General features: G+C 36.8%; 1 protein-coding gene across 4 annotated transcripts in view; it reads left to right on the forward strand.

Annotated features, from left to right (window-relative positions):
* Positions 1–20,391, forward strand: part of CSNKA2IP (casein kinase 2 subunit alpha' interacting protein) — a 130,744-nt gene that overhangs the window by 57,828 nt on the left and 52,525 nt on the right. Inside the window, exon 2 of one of the 4 annotated variants that reach the window (XM_030939398.1) lies at positions 635–845. The exons of 2 other annotated variants lie outside the window; for them this stretch is intronic. The gene's annotated coding sequence lies outside the window, so the exon portion shown is untranslated. The remainder of the gene's footprint in view (positions 1–634; positions 846–20,391) is intronic. One more of the 4 variants, XM_030939406.1, reaches the window with a different exon arrangement.

The raw sequence follows: 20,391 nt of genomic DNA on the forward strand, positions 1-20,391 counted from the left end.
TACAGAAATAGTAACTATCTTAGGTTTAAGGGTACAAAGATGTATCAGATGCACATAAGGAGGTCTGTCAGAGAAGAAAGACAAATAAAAATATATAATTTTAACAAAATATTAACTTAAAAGGACATGAACATTGATATAGGTGGTGGTTTTTTAATGAGGCCATTTTTGGGGGATGCATTCCTCAACAAAAGCATAAAGACTGAAAGCATTTTGCAATTCATTTGGAAATATTATGTTATTGTGAATTCTGTTACAAAAGATTTTATTATTTTCATTCATAGAGCAAAATGGTTGTCTGAGGCTTTATTGTTAACATTTTTAATACAATTTATTGACTTAAACATTTGAAAAAAATCATCTACATTCTAAAAATACGTATGTCACCAATATGAGGAATATTTAGAAATGATTATCCAGGATCAGTTGAAAAGAACTAGGGTAGCCAAACTCCTCACTGCATCCAAGGTCGGACACAAAAATACAGACCGATAAGAGTTTAACTTTTATGTCAATCTTTCATTCATCCTTACGTTTATTCATTTGATAAATGTTTATTAAGTGCTTACTATATGCTGGCAAGGTGCTGGACATTGGGCGGGAAATGATAAATAAAACTGATTCTTCCTGGCAGAAATATGGCAGGCACACAGGCCTGAGACTGGAGTATGGCTTCCTACTTCTTCCTTCACAAATTAAAGACAGCAAGCTCCAGGGTGCTAATCCAACTGAGCTGCCACTCCATCTGCAATTAGCGAAGCTGGACAAGAAAGGAGAGATGGAAAACCTGCCCCTAAATGAGGTATCCTAACCTCGTGTGTTTTCCAGTGAAGTGAATTACAAAGGCGAGTTCAGAAAGAAAAATGAACTGGGGAATCTGAATCTTGCCTTAAGGCATAGAACTGACCGAGATTAGCAAAATACCACCCAGAAATTACACAGAATGCACAACAGAATGAATACTTGAGGAATCAAACAGTAAAAAGTATAAAACATTATTATATAATGAATATCATATAATAGAAGCATCATAAAATGAAGCATATAATGAATATAATATTTGAGAGTAGAAAAGTAACATCTGTCCTTGTTTCAAACAATGGTAAATTACATACTAGTGGCAAGGTAAATAAATACTAGAGAAGTCTTGGGTCAGCAATCTATTCAAGATGGCATAATTAAGACTTCAGAGAACTGTTATTTTCTGAGCCAGGCAGAGAAGGGCAAGTTATTTCATTCAGTATTTAACAAATACTTGCCAAGAATCGGCTCCCTGGCAGTGATGAGACTGGTGTCCTTACTTCTAAAAGGGAAGGTTAAGCTGAATGATCCTTTTTAGTGTGAGCCACTCACTACATAATCTAATGCTGTGGGAAATTTGGGTAGATGGTAGCAATAGGAGCAAGGTGTAGTAAGCAGAATCATCCGCAAAGGTTTCCATGTGCTAATCTCTCAAACCCATGAGTATATTATCATAGATGGCAAAAGGAACTTTGCAAATGTGATTACACTGAGAACCTTGAGATAAGATTATCCTGGATTATCATAGTGGATCTAATCTAATTGTATAGGTCTTTAAAATTGGAGATCTTTTTCTAGTGTGGTAAGAAGCAGGGAGATATGACTACGGAAGAATGGTCAGCAAGATGTAACATTGAAGGCTTTGATGATGGCACAATGGAACCACAAACTAGGAATTAGAAGTGGCCTCTAGAAGCTGAAAAAGGAGCACAGCTCTAAATACACCTCAATTTTAGCCCAGTGAAACCTATGTTAGAATTCTAGCCTACAAAAATGGAAGATAATAAATTTGTGTTATTCTAAGACACTAAATTTGTGGCAAGTTGTTATATAAGCAACAAGAAACTAATGTAAAAGTGTTCATATAAAGATAGTATGGTTCGTGATGCAGAGGTAGAAAAGCATGGAATAATCTGATGAATAGAAGTTAAGGAATCAGTAAGAAAACTTGACTGAGGTGTAGGGTATGTGTAGAAGAATAACAGAAGATTAATTAGTATAAATAGGTTGAGTTAGGTTATTTTGGTTAAGGCCTTGAAATATGTGCAATCTTTTTTTATAATGAAAAATAATATGAAGTATCATATGTTATTGAGCAGTATATCATTTGTATTCAAATATTAGTCAAAGTATTTAATATTATTGCTCTTTGTTTTTTGAGAAGTCATTAAAACATAATTCACAAAAGTCAAATATAAGGCCTTATAAAATGAATAATAATATAGACTACTTACTTAAAGAATTAATTCTGATGATTTCACAAGAGCTTATGTCTTATTTATGATTTTCAAAATAAGATTAACTCTGGGGAACTATCATTATTTAAATAAAATTATGACCATATGCATACATAACCTATATGATTATTTGAATTGCAACAATGACAATGAAACAGAGGCCTATTAGTTAATAGTCTTCAGTTCTTGTAGCAAGTGTATGGCATCTTATAGAAATTTTCATTAAATTATAAAACAAAAACGAATCTCCTAGGGACTAACCTTAGAAGCTAAGATACCCTTTGCAGAAAATTTAATTCAGAACAGATTGTGCTGCTATTACCATGGAAATATGAATGAGTAGATAAAGTAAGTCTTTTAAGAGAAAGATAGGTTTGTTAGGATTATCAGGCTCTAAATGCGGAGTTAGTAAAATCCTCAAAGCCTGCTGCTGTATTAATGAAAAAGACTCACTTGCAAAATCTCAGTGGGAAGTTATAATCTTTGCCATGTCTTAAGTACCTAACTTGTCCAACTTCACAACTGAGTGTATTTAAATGGGCTTTTCTTAAGAAGGAAAAAAGAAGAACACAGGGCAAAAAAAGATGTGAGGGGGAGGAGGAGAGAATGAAGAAGCAAACAGAAGGATTTCCAAGGAAGCTAATATTTATAAAAGTGGAAGATGGCTGAATAGGAACAGCTCCAGTCTCCAACTCCCAGAGTGAGCGACACAGAAGACCGGTGATTTCTGCATTTTCAACTGAGGTACTGGGGTCATCTCACTAGGGAGTGCCGGACAATCGGTGCTGGTCAGCTGCTGCAGCCCGACCAGCGAGAGCTGAAGCAGGGCGAGGCATCGCCTCACCTGGAAGCGCAAGGGGGAAGGGAATCCCTTTTCCTAGCCAGGGGAACTGAGACACACAACACCTGGAAAATCGGGTAACTCCCACCCCAATACTGCACGTTAAGCAAACGGGCACACCAGGAGATTATGCCCACACCTGGCCGGGAGGGTCCCATGGCCACAGAGCCTCCCTCATTGCTAGCACAGCAGTCTGCGATCTAACTGCAAGGCAGCAGCGAGGCTGGGGGAGGGGCGCCCACCATTGCTGAGGCTTAAGTAGGTAAACAAAGCCACTGGGAAGCTCGAACTGGGTGGAGCTCACAGCAGCTCAAGGAAACCTGCCTGTCCCTGTAGAATCCAACTCTGGGGGCAGGGCACAGCTAAACAACGACAACAACAAAAAGCAACAGAAACCTCTGCAGATGCAAACGACTCTGTCTGACAGCTTTGAAGAGAGCAGTGGATCTCCCCACACGGAGGTTGAGATCTGAGAAGGGACAAACTGCCTGCTCAAGTGGGTCCCTGACCCCTGAGTAGCCTAACGGGGAGACATCCCCCACTAGGGGCAGTCTGACACCCCACACCTCACAGGGTGGAGTACACCCCTAAGAGGAAGCTTCCAAAGTAAGAATCAGACAGGTACACTCGCTGTTCAGCAATATTCTATCTTCTGCAACCTCTGCTGCTGATACCCAGGCAAACAGGGTCTGGAGTGGACCTCAAGCAATCTCCAACAGACCTACAGCTGAGGGTCCTGACTGTTAGAAGGAAAACTATCAAACAGGAAGGACACCTATACCAAAACCCCATCAGTACGTCACCATCATCAAAGACCAGAGGCAGATAAAACCACAAAGATGGGGAAAAAGCAGGGCAGAAAAGCTGGAAATTCAAAAAATAAGAGTGCATCTCCCCCTGCAAAGAAGCGCAGCTCATCGCCAGCAACGGATCAAAGCTGGTCAGAGAATGACTTTGATGAGATGAGAGAAGAAGGCTTCAGTCCATCAAACATATCAGAGCTAAAGGAGGAATTACGTACCCAGGGCAAAGAAACTAAAAATCTTGAAAAAAGAGTGGAAGAATTGACAGCTAGAATAATTAATGCAGAGAAGGTCATAAACAAAATGACAGAGATGAAAACCATGACACGAGAAATACGTGACAAATGCACAAGCTTCAGTAACCAACTCGATCAACTGAAAGAAAGAGTATCAGCGATTGAGGATCAAATGAATGAAACAAAGCAAGAAGAGAAACCAAAAGAAAAAAGAAGAAAACGAAATGAACAAAGCCTGCAAGAAGTATGGGATTATGTAAAAAGACCTAATCTACGTCTGATTGGGGTGCCTGAAAGTGAGGGGGAAAATGGAACCAAGTTGGAAAACACTCTTCAGGATATCATCCAGGAGAACTTCCCCAACCTAGTAAGGCAGGCCAACATTCAAATTCAGGAAATACAGAGAATGCCACAAAGATACTCTTCCAGAAGAGCAACTCCAAGACACATAATTGCCAGATTCACCAAAGTTGAAATGAAGGAAAAAAATCTTAAGGGCAGCCAGAGAAAAAGGTCGGGTTACCCACAAAGGGAAGCCCTTCAGACTAACAGCAGATCTCTCGGCAGAAACTCTACAAGCCAGAAGAGAGTGGGGGCCAATATTCAACGTTCTAAAAGAAAAGAATTTTAAAGCCAGAATTTCATATCCAGCCAAACTAAGTTGCATAAGTGAAGGAGAAATAAAATCCTTTACAGATAAGCAAATGCTTAGAGATTTTGTCACCACCAGGCCTGCCTTACAAGAGACCCTGAAAGAAGCCCTAAACATGGAAAGGAACACCCGGTACCAGCCATTGCAAAAACATGGCAAAATGTAAAGACCATTGAGGCTAGGAAGAAACTGCATCAACTAACGAGCAAAATAACCAGTTAATATCATAATGGCAGGATCAAGTTCACACATAACAATATTAACCTTAAATGTAAATGGACTAAATGCTCCAATTAAAAGACACAGACTGGCAAACTGGATAAAGAGTCAAGACCCATCAGTCTGCTGTATTCAGGAGACCCATCCCACATGCAGAGACATACATAGGCTCAAAATAAAGGGATGGAGGAAGCTCTACCAAGCAAATGGAGAATAAAAAAAAAAAAGCAGGGGTTGCAATCCTAGTCTCTGATAAAACAGACTTTAAACCATCAAAGATCAAAAGAGACAAAGAAGGCCATTACATAATGGTAAAGGGATCAATTCAACAGGAAGAGCTAACTCTCCTAAATATATATGCACCCAATACAGGAGCACCCAGATTCATAAAGCAAGTCCTTAGAGACTTACAAAGAGACTTAGACTCCCATACAATAATAATGGGAGACTTCAACACTCCACTGTCAACATTAGACAGATCAACGAGACAGAAAGTTAACAAGGATATTCAGGAATTGAACTCAACTCTGCACCAAGGGGACCTAATAGACATCTATAGAACTCTCCACCCCAAATCAACAGAATATACATTCTTCTCAGTGCCACATCGCACTTATTCCAAAATTGACCACATAATTGGAAGTAAAGCACTCCTCAGCAAATGTACAAGAACAGAAATTATAACAAACTGTCTCTCAGACCACAGTGCAATCAAACTAGAACTCAGGACTAAGAAACTCAATCAAAACCACTCAACTACATGGAAACTGAACAACCTGCTCCTGAATGACTACTGGGTACATAACGAAATGAAGGCAGAAATAAAGATGTTCTTTGAAACCAATGAGAACAAAGATACAACATACCAGAATCTCTGGGACACATTTAAAGCAGTGTGTAGAGGGAAATTTATAGCACTAAATGCCCACAAGAGGAAGCAGGAAAGATCTAAAATTGACACTCTAACATCACAATTAAAAGAACTAGAGAGGCAAGAGCAAACACATTCAAAAGCTAGCAGAAGGCAAGAAATAACTAAGATCAGAGCAGAACTGAAGGAGATAGAGGCACAAAACACCCTCCAAAAAATCAATGAATCCAGGAGTTGGTTTTTTGAAAAGATCAACAAAATTGACAGACCGCTAGCAAGACTAATAAAGAAGAAAAGAGAGAAGAATCAAATAGATGCAATAAAAAATGATAAAGGGGATATCACCACCGACCCCACAGAAATACAAACTACCATCAGAGAATACTATAAACACCTCTACACAAATAAAGTAGAAAATCTAGAAGAAATGGATAAATTCCTGGACACTTACACTCTTCCAAGACTAAACCAGAAAGAAGTTGAATCCCTGAATAGACCAATAGTAGGCTCTGAAATTGAGGCAATAATTAATAGCCTACCAACCAAAAAAAGTCCAGGACCGGATGGATTCACAGCTGAATTCTACCAGAGGTACAAGGAGGAGCTGGTACCATTCCTTCTGAAACTATTCCAATCAATAGAAAAAGAGGGAATCCTCCCTAACTCATTTTATGAGGCCAACATCATCCTGATACCAAAGCCAGGCAGAGACACAACAAAAAAAGAGAATTTTAGACCAATATCCCTGATGAACATCGATGCAAAAATCCTCAATAAAATACTGGCAAACCAGGTTCAGCAGCACATCAAAAAGCTTATCCACCATGATCAAGTGGGTTTCATCCCTGGGATGCAAGGCTGGTTCAACATTCGCAAATCAATAAACGTAATCCAGCATATAAACAGAACCAAAGACAAGAACCACATGATTATCTCAATAGATGCAGAAAAGGCCTTTGACAAAATTCAACAGCCCTTCATGTTAAAAATGCTCAATAAATTCGGTATTGATGGAACGTACCTCAAAATAATAAGAGCTATTTATGACAAACCCACAGCTAATATCATACTGAATGGGCAAAAACTGGAAAAATTCCCTTTGAAAACTGGCACAAGACAGGGATGCCCTCTCTCACCACTCCTATTCAACATAGTGTTGGAAGTTCTGGCTAGGGCAATCAGGCAAGAGAAAGAAATCAAGCGTATTCAGTTAGGAAAAGAAGAAGTCAAATTGTCCCTGTTTGCAGATGACATGATTGTATATTTAGAAAACCCCATTGTCTCAGCCCAACATCTCCTTAAGCTGATAAGCAACTTCAGCAAAGTCTCAGGATACAAAATTAATGTGCAAAAATCACAAGCATTCTTATACACCAGTAACAGACAAACAGATAGCCAAATCATGAATGAACTTCCATTCACAATTGCTTCAAAGAGAATAAAATACCTAGGAATCCAACTTACAAGGCATGTAAAGGACCTCTTCAAGGAGAACTACAAACCACTGCTCAGTGAAATAAAAAAGGACACTAACAAATGGAAGAACATACCATGCTCATGGATAGGAAGAATCAATATCGTGAAAATGGCCATACTGCCCAAGGTTATTGATAGATTCAATGCCATCCCCATCAAGCTACCAATGAGTTTCTTCACAGAATTGGAAAAAACTGCTTTAAAGTTCATATGGAACCAAAAAAGAGCCCGCATTGCCAAGACAATTCTAAGTCAAAAGGACAAAGCTGGAGGCGTCACGCTACTTGACTTCAAACTATCCTACAAGGCTACAGTAACCAAAACAGCATGGTACTGGTACCAAAACAGAGATATAGACCAATGGAATAGACCAGAGTCCTCAGAAATAATACCACACATCTACAGCCATCTGATCTTTGACAAACCTGAGAGAAACAAGAAATGGGGAAAGGATTCCCTATTTAATAAATGGTGCTGGGAAAATTGGCTAGCCATAAGTGGAAAGCTGAAACTGGATCCTTTCCTTACTCCTTATACGAAAATTAATTCAAGATGGATTAGAGACTTAAATGTTAGACCTAATACCATAAAAACCCTAGAAGAAAACCTAGGTAGTACCATTCAGGACATAGGCATGGGCAAGGACTTCATGTCTAAAACACCAAAAGCAATGGCAGCAAAAGCCAAAATTGACCAATGGGATCTAATTAAACTAAAGAGCTTCTGCACAGCAAAAGAAACTCCCATCAGAGTGAACAGGCAACCTACAGAATGGGAGAAAATTTTTGCAATCTACTCATCTGACAAAGGGCTGATATCCAGAACCTACAAAGAACTCAAACAAATTTACAAGAAAAAAACAAACAACCCCATCAAAAAGTGGGCAAAGGATATGAACAGACATTTCTCAAAAGAAGACATTCATACAGCCAACAGACACATGAAAAAATGCTCATCATCACTCGCCATCAGAGAAATGCAAATCAAAACCACAATGAGATACCATCTCACACCAGTTAGAATGGCAATCATTAAAAAGTCAGGAAACAACAGGTGTTGGAGAGGATGTGGAGAAATAGGAACACTTTTACACTGTTGGTGGGATTGTAAACTAGTTCAACCATTATGGAAAACAGTATGGCAATTCCTCAAGGATCTAGAACTAGATGTACCATATGACCCAGCCATCCCACTACTGGGTATATACCCAAAGAATTATAAATCATGCTGCTATAAAGACACATGCACACGTATGTTTATTGCGGCACTATTCACAATAGCAAAGACTTGGAATCAACCCAAATGTCCATCTGTGACAGACTGGATTAAGAAAATGTGGCACATATACACCGTGGAATACTATGCAGCCATAAAAAAGGATGAGTTTGCGTCCTTTGTAGGGACATGGATGCAGCTGGAAACCATCATTCTTAGCAAACTATCACAAGAACAGAAAACCAAACGCCACATGTTCTCACTCATAGGTGAGAACTGAACAATGAGATCACCTGGACTCGGGACGGGGAACATCACACACCAAGGCCTATCATGGGGAGGAGGGAGGGGGGGAGGGATTGCATTGGGAGTTATACCTGATATAAATGACAAATTGATGGGTGCTGACGAGTTGATGGGTGCAGCACACCAACATGGCACAAGTATACATATGTAAGAAACCTGTACGTTATGCACATGTACCCTAGAACTTAAAGTATAATAATAAAAAGAAAAAAAATTATGAAAGTGTAAATTGGCTTAAAAAACTGATTTATTAAGTGAGCTCTTTTGACCATGAGAAAAATGGGATGGGGCAACTGTCTTTCCTTACTTTTGAAAGAGGTGCAATCTGCTATGTTTTTTTTTTTTTTTTTTTTTTTTTTTGCCATTCTTTTGGCAACTTGTAGATATCATACATCATAATCATACATCATTATGTCCCACATAGGGACAAAATGGGTGAAATGGAAATTTGTTAAGCTAATCACATTCGTAACCCAGTAACTGACTGTTTGGAAGTCATTTATTTGAAAATTTATTTTAACTTTGGCTTTTAAATAAAATCTAAACAATGTTATTTGATTTTATGTTCACCAAAACAATGAACATTTAGAAAATTCTGGCAGCACCACGTGCTTGTGCGAATATAGAATAAAGGGAACTCTTGTATGTTGGTAGTGGTTGTATAAATTGATGCAAGTTTTGAGAGCGATTTGGCGATATCTAGTTAAGTTGACCAGGATCCAGCATTCTGATTCTAAGTGATTCAGAATTTACTTCAGAAAAACTCTTGCATATGTGCACAAGAAAATATGCAGAACTATTCAATGTAATGTTGTTTATGGTAAAAAACTAGAGACAACCTAAACGTCTATTATAAAAATTGGATAAGTTTATATACAGCAGTCACAATGAATAAAGAAAATCAATAGAAAAATGTTGAGAGAAAAAAGCAATCTGTTAAGAATTTACACAATATGTTACCTGTTATTTCAAGTTTGGAAATGTGAAATAATATATGGTGTGTGTAGACACACACACATATATATATTTGTACATAAAGAGTACACTACATATTTGTACACACAGAGTATAAAAACAAGGATGGGAAATATGCACTTCAACTTCAGAACAGTGATTATTTCCAGAATGTAAGGGGGATGATGGCATGGAATAGAATCAATTAGGTTGCTCAAAAAGGACTTTGATCAAACCTTCATTTTTTTGATGTCTTCTCACAATTATCTAAAGAAATGTATTAAAATATTTATTAAATCTGAGTGGTGGGTTCAAGGTGTTTGTGACATTGCTTCTGTATATTTTCAAATTCAAACCAATTTAAAATTAAAGGGCCATCTTTAATTATTTAACTCTATGTCCTAATGATCTCATGCATAATCTATAGTGGGTTTAATTTGTGTTATTTTATGTGGTTCTGTCAATCCTAGTTCAGTGTCCGAATCATATTTTTCACTTCAGACAATTTGCCTATATTCTTACCTAGATTGTATGCTCATAGCGCAGGAAGGCTTTCCAAGACCATCATGCATTTTGGTGATCCATTTGCAAAACTATTTCTCAAGTATTTAAAAATATCTATAAAACTAGCCTCTGCAATATTTTTATTAGTTTTTTGTTCAAGATTAAATTAAATGCCCCAAAATATGATTCATTAAGTACAAATTCTAGAAAAATAAGGTCACTATTGAAAAATGTAACTTTATTCTAGACTGACCAATTTGACTTATGGAGATAAATATATTCCATTTCTGAGAAAAAGATCAGCTTGTCATTAGAGAATATCTTACTCATTGACACCAAGGGATTGTAATGGGGTAGCTTTGTTCTTTTATTTTCATCCTTGGTAGAGTAGCCTTGACCCCTTAGCTTGCTTCATTACTGTCTTTTGCAATAAATCATCAGCCCATCACAGACAGCCATTTAGAAAGCAATAATAATAATAGTTAACATTTAAAGAGCTTTTATTATTTGCAGCACTGTGATCAGCACTTTACATGCATTATCTCGTATGATTTTTGCTGTTATTTACTTTTTCTAGATGAAGGAGCTCAGGCTTAGAGGGATCAATGAAATTTCAAAGAATATAAGAACTGTAGGCAAATGATAGCATAATTCTAAATTGTTTTAAACAAAATTATTTCATTTGGAGTTTCGTAAATGTGTCAGTGAAAGAAGTCAATGCTTTGGCAAAGAAATCTGGAAAGAAGTTGATACTTGATGGTGAAAAGGGAGGGCTGCTGGGTATGACGCAAGGGCAGAGACACACATGAAGTCTTCTAGCAGATGGAGGTAGATTCAATTCCTTTCTGGTAATAGTGGGAGACAAGTTCCACATACTTGGTATATTTCTTTTCTTTGGTTTGCATATAACTTGAGGGTCTCTTTGGAAGAAATGAAATTTTAAGTAACTGGAAACAAGAGAGAGCAATATCGGAAAAAAAAAGTTGAAGGAGGGATGGTTTAGAATGTGCATGGCCTGTGTAACGGATAGTTTTGGGGAAGAAGCCCATAGACAATTGTCCAGGAAAGGTGTGGGGCTACTAGTAGACAGAGTCAATGCAAAAATTCAGTGAAATGTTGGGAAAGTCAGATAATACCAATGGAAATTCTGCAAAAGTCTCCTGTGCCAGCCCCGCAAAATAAAAGGATTTCAGATTAAAAGTGAATATATTTCAGAGACTGCAGTAATAAGAAAATCCTCAATATTCACATGCAACTCATATGGTTAATGCAATATATATGTTACATGTTAGATCAGTGCTGTCCAGGAAAACTCTTCCTCTAGCCCAGGCTCAATTGGAATAGGTTTACATGAAAATAGTATTTTTTAAATTTAAACTTTAGTCTGTTTAACACCTCACTCCTTCAACCTTCCCTCTTTAAGCCTCAGTCTTTCCTTTTCCTCTCCATTTACTCTTTTTTTCTTTCTAGAAACATGACTTTATAACCTATTATTATCCATACAACTCTGTCATTCTGGGTTGTTCTTCTTCTTGTGCCGTGTTAATACTTTTTTGCCCCTAATTCTTAAGTTGATGTCTTCTTCTCTTTGAACTTTTTTTCTATTTCTTCCTTTGTCCAAATATCACCCCTCTGCCTTCATTTACTTGTTTAGATTGAAAAACATTATTTGTGTGACTAAAGTTTAGTCAAGCTTCTGAACCTTCTACCAGCCTATCTGTTTACTTCTTTGTAAAATCCAGTTTTAGCAAGAAGCTTGCTAAGTCAGTTTAGTAAGAACCCCCTGTTCCTGATATTGGATCACCCTCAATATCTGATGAGGCTCTTCATCCTCCACCATTCTTTAGGTGACGTTTGATTGAGCTAGCCTGCTTTCAATAAGAGTCCTGCTAGGTTGGTTTAACTGGAATCCACCTTCACCTTGATGTTTCCTCTTTGTAATTTTCCATCCATGACCCCTACCTGGTTCTTTCACTAAAAATTCCACTTGCCCATGCTGTATTTGGAGTCGAGTCCAATCTCTTTCCCGCAATGCAAAATCTCTTTGCAGTGGTCTCTATACCTGTCACCATGTTCCCCCAACTCTTTGAATAAAGTCGGTCTTATCGTCTTTAATATGCCCTGAATAATTTTTTCTTTAACAGGATGCATCCTTTGCTCTTCACCCTGCTACAGATCTGTATATCAAGAGGTCCTTTTAACCTCCAGTGAGCTTAGGCAGGATGTTTGCTACAAGAGATCAGAGGAAAGGGAGAAAGGTCATTGAGTCCATTCCCCTGCCTCCTTCCCTGTAGGATCACCTCAGGTTGACTCTGCATCTTGATCAAAAGTCAGAAAGCGTGTCAAAGTAGAGTTCTCTACAGAGCCCTCTCTTTGGCTTTCAGAAACCATATTATCTTCTTTGGGTTAGGCCCAGGAATAATAATAGCTTAGTGATTTCTAGCCCTGGACTCTAGCAATATCTCTTATGATTTCTTTATACCCTGCCCATACCTTGATAAGTATTTATTAAACTCTCTTGTAATTATTTCAATTTGAGCATGTCATATATTTCCTGTTGGAACCCTGACCAAAACAACCATTTTAAGGCACTTTTCCTTTATTTCAATTTTCCCTGATTTGCCCTAAGCACCCCGTGCCTATCATGTGATTAGCACTCTGTTTTATTTTTTATTCCATTAGGGAGCTTGTAGAACAAAAATATTTTAGGATGAAAAGTTTAAGCATTCTAGTATCAACTTTGCTGTGTACTAGCCATGTGATTCTAATCACTAGGATTATCTTCTGGTTTTAAGAGTCTATAATTTTATAAAATAAAAAATATATAATCTTTTAATTAACCTCATTGATTGGTCAACTCTAGCCTATGCTTTTATATTATACATAAAAAATTCAAATAGAAGAAAATAAACCTGAATGATTTCAAGATATAAAAAGGCTAATTTTAAATTAAAAAACAAAATAAATGGCTATCATGATTATATTGCTTTGAAATTGAAGTTTAAACAATAAAATTTTATCCAAAACTAGAAGCAAAATAAGAAAGTTAATGGCAGGTAGTTACTTTCTTAATGCACATTGGTTATACGTACTTTGAACCTTTGTAATTCAATGAATACAATTCAGTTATATTTTTAGGCATGGGCTATGGGAAATGCAGTTGCTTTAAATGTTATCTGTAAAATCTTCAGCTGACAGTTGAACTTTTTCATTTTGTTTTTCTCTTATCTCTCTAGAAGTGAGGAGATAGTTTTTTGAAATATATAACATTCTAAAAGGGGGGAAGAAACACTCAACATTCAATGAACAGATCTTAGGGAATACTTTGTTCCTATTTCAGCTAAAGGGCGTAACATTGATCGAATGATTTTAAGATGAGATTTTTGGCAACTGTTCCATTGGACTTCATATTAAAATACCAAAAACATAATATGATACTAGTGTTTCCAAATAAAATTGTGCATCTTTCTTTGGCTAGAAGGTGTCTTTTTTCAATGAAATGAAGCAAATGCACCTGTGTAGTTAAAATTATTTATTTTTGTTAGCCTCTGGAAAGAAAAAAAATGTATGTAGTGTTCAGTATTTAAATTCCTTACTTGTGGCAGACCCATGTCGCGAAGCAATTGGCCACAGCATCCAGTTTCTGTCATGGAATTTGCCCTGTGGAGATTACGGTGTAGCTCCACTCTCATGTGGCCGACACAGAGGTGAGGGGGAGTATTGCATTTGCTTTGCTTTGGCTCTGGCTTAGGAAAATTGCTCAAGCAATTGCTTTTTGTAGCATGTAATGCTGTTAGTTCCTATCCCACTGCTAACAGCCTCCCACCCTCAAGTAGACCACATAGCGGATAAAAGAAAGAAAACTACTTCTTCTGCTAACCATATTGGCCCACTATCAATAGAACACAGTAGCTTTTCAATCCTACCTTCTCAGACTCTGTGCGGATTCGAGGACACCAGAGTGGAATCACTTACTCAATCGTGTGCCAGGTGTTACCCAGCATTGTGCAAACATTCTTTTCCTAATATATGTTTTAGAAAGAAATCAAATCTTCAGAAAAGTTAAAAAAAAAAAAAAGGACTAGGAGGTTCTGAATGTATATTTATGCATTTCTTGTAACATTTAGTATGTTAAATGTGTGAATATGTTTTTATGGACTGAATACAAAACAATATTATGCTAGTAGATTCAAGCCAGCAAAATGAGGAGTGGACATCAAAATGTCAGCTTCTTGGTGGCATACATGGCGTTGACGATAACTTCTTTTCACTTTTGGAATCATAATCACTACACCTAATGGAGGTCAGTGTGTCATGCCTACCCTCCATGCAAATGGTGACAGGTGACCATACAGGCTGAGAACACACGCATTTTACTTTTTTAAATGGCTTAGAGCTTCTTTCATAAGCAAAGCTTTATTTACTGTAAAGATGATATTCTTTGGAAGAGATGAAGGAAATAGCATACAATCTATTTATCTATTTATTTAAGACGGAGTCTTGCTCAGCCACCCAGGCTGGAGTGCAGTGGCACGATCTCGGCTCATTGCAACCTCTGCCTCCCAGGTTCAAATGATTCTCCCGTCTCAGCCTCCCAAGTAGCTAGGATTACAGGCACCTGCTATCATGTCCGACTAACTTTTGTATTTTTAATAGAGACGGGGTTTCATCATGTTGGCCAGGCTGGTCTTGAACTCCTGAGCTCAGGTGATCCACTCACCTCGACCTCCCAAAGTGCTAGGATTACAGGCATGAGCCACTGTGCCTGGCTGCAATCAATTTATTTTTATATGTAATAAATTAATTTTAAACTATACAATAAAGCAGTATATTCAGTTGAACAGAAATAAATTAATTCACCAGTACTAAATTCACTTCTTAAGGGCAAATTGCCCAGAGAAAAGAAATAGAAATAAGACAAGAAGAAATACTCAGTGTTCGATGTCATGTCTACTTAGGCAGTTTTCATAAAGTCAACAGAGTAAAGGAGATGTAGGCAATAGAGGCAATAAATGAGGTTTATTTACTTTTATTGTTACCACAAGTCTGACAACCCTCATTTAGATTCTAATGATTTGTTTTCCTGAACTCAAAAATGAAGTTCAGTCTCCTTGTCTATTAGAGTAGTTGTTTTGTTGACAGACTTTTCATTATGGAGATAATATTTATCTCTCAATACTTTGTGGGGTGGAAGTAAAAAGGAGAGTAGCGATGTTTCTACTAAATCAGCTGATTAGCCTTAATATAATGAAAAAGAAAACTTGAACTAGGCTTGATAATTCAGAATAATGCCAGTGCCTGACCAGACTCTCAAAACTGTTACTAACAGAAAGTAAAGCACTCCATTTACTTTATTAACATAAAGTGCTCTATTAACTGTCCCATATAGGGTGGAGCAGTATAAATTCCCATCTTTCTAAATGTGTATGTTCAAGATTGCCCAATGAAAGAGGGGTCACTGTGATCTGGGATCTGTTTCTATGCCATACTGAAAACCTCTATTCCATTATTAAATGGTACCACACTACTCATCTCAAGGATTTGAGTATCTAACAAATTAACTGGAGGATTCCCTTTTGTTCTGATGGTTTTTTGGTGGTCTCATGATCCAAACCAGTTTTAGCAAATACATAAATTTATCATAACTTTAGACTCCTTGAAATTTAATTAAAATAAGTCAGCCACGACCACTACTGCCAACTGAGACCATTGAAAAGGGGCCCGGGAATAGTGTAATTAGTTGCCATTACGTGGCTCCAAGCCTGCAATTTTCCTACTGACTCTGACCCACAGCATTGCTTAAGTAAGTATTTGCACGAAAACTAGTGATAATTGATCCCCTTCTGTGTCAAGTGTCTTCATAACTTTAAAAATTAAAGATGCAGAGTGTCTCAAGTGGTTTGTGTAGGCAATTTGATTCCAATTTTATTATCACAGTGGGTCCATAATATGCATGAAGTGTCCTTTCTGATTAGCCATGCCTCAGCAGTTACTTCCTCTATTTCTGTTTTTGCTTCTCTTTCCCTTCTTCTGTTCTGTCCTCGGTTCTGTCTCCTGTCCTAATCCAAGCTTCCCCACATTTTCTGAGAAAATGGAAGAGGTTGCTTGCAGAATTTAGCTAGCTATTCAAATTAGCTGCCCAGAATCAGGATGGGCTAAGACATGATAGCATTCCCTGCTAAACTAGCTGCCTCTGTTATATGCAAAAATGATTTCTTTCTTCAAAGTTTGGGGGGGAAATGTCTAGGTGATCAGGTACAGAAGAAAATTTTGCTGTAAACAGAATATGTTTTTCTCAATTCTCTCAGTATCAAATTATAGAGAGTGAGGCAAATAGAAAAAAATTAGTTTATTTAACAGAATGTATAGGAACAAAAAATATTCTTAGGACAAATTATAGCACATATGCACAGTACTATTCATAAGTTGGATATGATTTAAGAAGCAAGTTAAGATCATTTTGTTTTATTTTGTTTTCTTCAGATTCTTTTCTATTTCTATTTTTGCTCCATCTCCTGTAAAGTCAGTGATATTGTCTTTAATTTTCTATCAGGATATATATGATTTATTTTATTGACCACTTGAAAAATGAAACAATAAAAACTCAAATTATCCTTTACTACAGGAACAGTTATGAAAGCAATGATGGTATTTAACTTCCGTAACAAATGCATCAGGATGACATATTTTTAACTACCCTAAGGCCATTGTCTCTGCCTGAATTAGGATCATTGTGTGTTACAAGAGACCTTTCATCCAACAGTAGCTGAGAAATCCTAGCTGGACTAAGTCAATACGTCAGAAAACTCCGAAGTCTTCGATATAAATATTACAAATTTTGTTACAAAATGACTAAAAACATATGGGGGTTTCATTTTATTTCACAGGAAAATGTGGCTCACTGAGCTCAAAAAGAAGGCTCTGTGCATGAAATCATGAAAACTACATGGGGCGATAACTTTAATCAAATCCCAAAGCTTAGAATATCCTGAAGATGACCCATCTCCACGTATTTCCAAAATTGGGAGAGCTTTTTTTATAGAGTGATTTATTCCTATAGCTATTCATAGAAAGGAGTCTGTTCCTTAAGGTACGTGACAACCTGCATTCATGCTTGAGATCACTGGGACTCAGATGTTCATAAAGATCTCTGAAACTTCTGAATTCTTTTTCTCATTTGTTGCCATGTGAATCAGTCATCCACTCTGGAAGCTCTCCTGCCACGGAAGTCTTTTAAAGCAACTTATCTTTTGTGGTCATCTGATTGACAATGGTTCAATAAATCTTCAAAATGATTGCTTATAAGATTATAGACTTTGGTTATTACCTTTAAAACTTGCCGTTTCAGGTTAAATATAAATAATTTCCTGAAGTTTAGTCATCTTTTTCTTATTGTAGCTTCTATTATCATTATTGTAACATGAAATCCAAATACGAATTTAATGATTGTTAAATGGTGCCATTTGATTACTTCCTTGCTCTAATGACAAGAAATCAACTTCACAATGAGTTCTTATCACAGTGGTGGTTTATTGTATGAATTCTGGTGATAAAAACTTGACGTTGGGAATCCAAAATTACTCTTTAAAATAAAGACTTGTGTTATACATATATAGAGAGGGAGCAAAACAAACACCAGTTGAATAAAATGTTAATGTTGTCACCAAAATATAAAGTGATTTCTCATTTTAACTGCTGATTGAGTAAGACATATTTGGTGTTTAAAATTACAAATGTTTGTGTTGTAGTGTGGGAAAATTAGCTTTTTACCTTTAAATTAAGTATGCACTATAAATTTCCTTATACAGTTGAATTTTATATTTAGTAGTCATTGTAAAGTGAATATGAAAATAACTTTATCTTGGTTAGAATAACATTTTCCTTTTTATTAACACTAATGAGAACGTCAAAGAATGTGATTAAATTAAAATGTATTTTCAAGGTATGGTTGCTTGTGGGGCACAGAACAAATCTGTTTTCTTCTAAATTTGAAGTAACGGAGGCCATCTTGTTTCTTCCTACTTGAGACATTCTACAATGTCTACACGTGACATAAAATTTAGTTCTATCTATCCATCTATCTATCTATCCATCCATCCATCTAACTGTCTCTGCCTCATCTCCCTACATAATGAACAAGTTCTTAAAAGTTCGGATTATAAGTTTATTGCATTAAATAGATAGTAGTATTTTAAAGATTCTCACCTAATTGAGTCTCTGCTCAGCCACTAAAATCAGCAACTACACGGATATGGATTTTGTAGGAAAAAGTTATTTAATTCATTTAAATTTAATTTTAAACCTGATAATTCAGTTTGTGAAAAAATTTTAAGTTTGTTTGGAACAGCTTGGGTATGGGTATCTACTTTTTCAGTGGTACATTTATTAAATCTAAATATATGCTAAGTACTGCTGATGAAAATTTAGTGTATGAATTGAGATTTTTTGTGAGAAATACATTACAGATTTCAAACACTTATAAAAATGTGAAACATCTAATTAGTATTTTATTTTATATTATTAAATATATTTAAACATATAACAAGAAAATAGTTTAGAAAGGTAGGCTTGAATAAAAATGTCATTAAAATCAATTTCGCATGTTTCTCCTTACTTTTTAAAATGTGCTGACTAGAAACTTTGAACTTACTTGTGTGGCTTGCGTTGTATTTCTATTTGACAACACCGTTAGAAGAATACCCCAAGAGAAAGGGCAATATAATATGCCCTATATATAAAAATAAATTTGAAATGAATTAGGAGAGCTTGGTGTGAAAAATAAGTCATAAACAACTATGATAGGTACTTTATTTTTGAAAGGGTAATAGTTTTATCAGTACTAGGGAAAATGAATAAATTGTAATATATTTATAGCTTTGACTATATAAAATTAATTACTGACTTTGTGGGTTTCTATGTGTATATTTTGAGAATCCATCATGAGTAAAATTAAAAAGCAACAGTTCACAATGTGTCCACAGCAGCTCCTCTTGCCTTCCATGGAGGGGAAAGGCCTTCTACTTAATTCTCTGCAGTGGATAGCATTGGGATCATTCTTCCTGACCTTTATTTCTTCCCTGGACAAGGAGATGCTAGCCCCATTCTTGTGACTGTATCAAACCTGATCTTTCTATCCTTGGGAGAGTACATTGCTTTTCTTCATTTCTGTTTTGTAATAAGTTTCAGTTATTGGGAGTGATTTATGTATGCTTGGGTACTCACATGTACTTTTTAAACTGCACATTTCTGAAATGTTTGTGGCTAGTGGGAATAGGAGCACAGTCTTGTGCCACTTGACAGTCATGTGACAGAGATACATTTTGAGAAATGTGTAGTTAGGTGCTTTCATTGTCATGAGCACATCGTAGAGCGTACTAACACACACCTAGATGGCATAGCCCATTACATACCTAGAGCATAAGGTGTAGCCTATTACTCCTAGGCTACAAATCTGTACAGCATGTTACTGTTTTTAATAGTGTAAGGAGATAGTAACACACCAGTATTTCTATATCTAAACGTAGAAAAGGTACAGCAAAAATACAGAATTATAATTTTTTGGAACCACAGTTATATATGCAGTCCATTGTTGACTAAAACGTTATGCAACACATAGCTGTACATGAATTGTCATTTTTCAGCCACACTCATGATATGGTGAAAGGGTTAATGGTAATTTTTAATGGATAGACGTAGATATCCCTATTTTGGCTTTCAGAAGCTAATTTTTTTTTCTTTTTTCTTTTTTTTTTTTTGAGACGGAGTCTCGCTCTGTCGCCCAGGCTGGAGTGAGTGGCGCGATCTCGGCTCACTGCAAGCTCCGCCTCCCAGGTTCCCGCCATTCTCCTGCCTCAGCCTCCTGAGTAGCTGGGACTACAGGCGCCGCCACCTCGCCCGGCTAATTTTTTTGTATTTTTAGTAGAGACGGGGTTTCACTGTGTTAGCCAGGATGGTCTCGATCTCCTGACCTCGTGATCCACCCGCCTCGGCCTCCCAAAGTGCTGAGATTACAGGCGTGAGCCACTGCGCCCGGCCCGGAAGCTAAATTTTTTATTG

Source organism: Rhinopithecus roxellana, chromosome 1 (assembly GCF_007565055.1).
Source record: "Rhinopithecus roxellana isolate Shanxi Qingling chromosome 1, ASM756505v1, whole genome shotgun sequence".
Taxonomy (NCBI): domain Eukaryota; kingdom Metazoa; phylum Chordata; class Mammalia; order Primates; family Cercopithecidae; genus Rhinopithecus; species Rhinopithecus roxellana.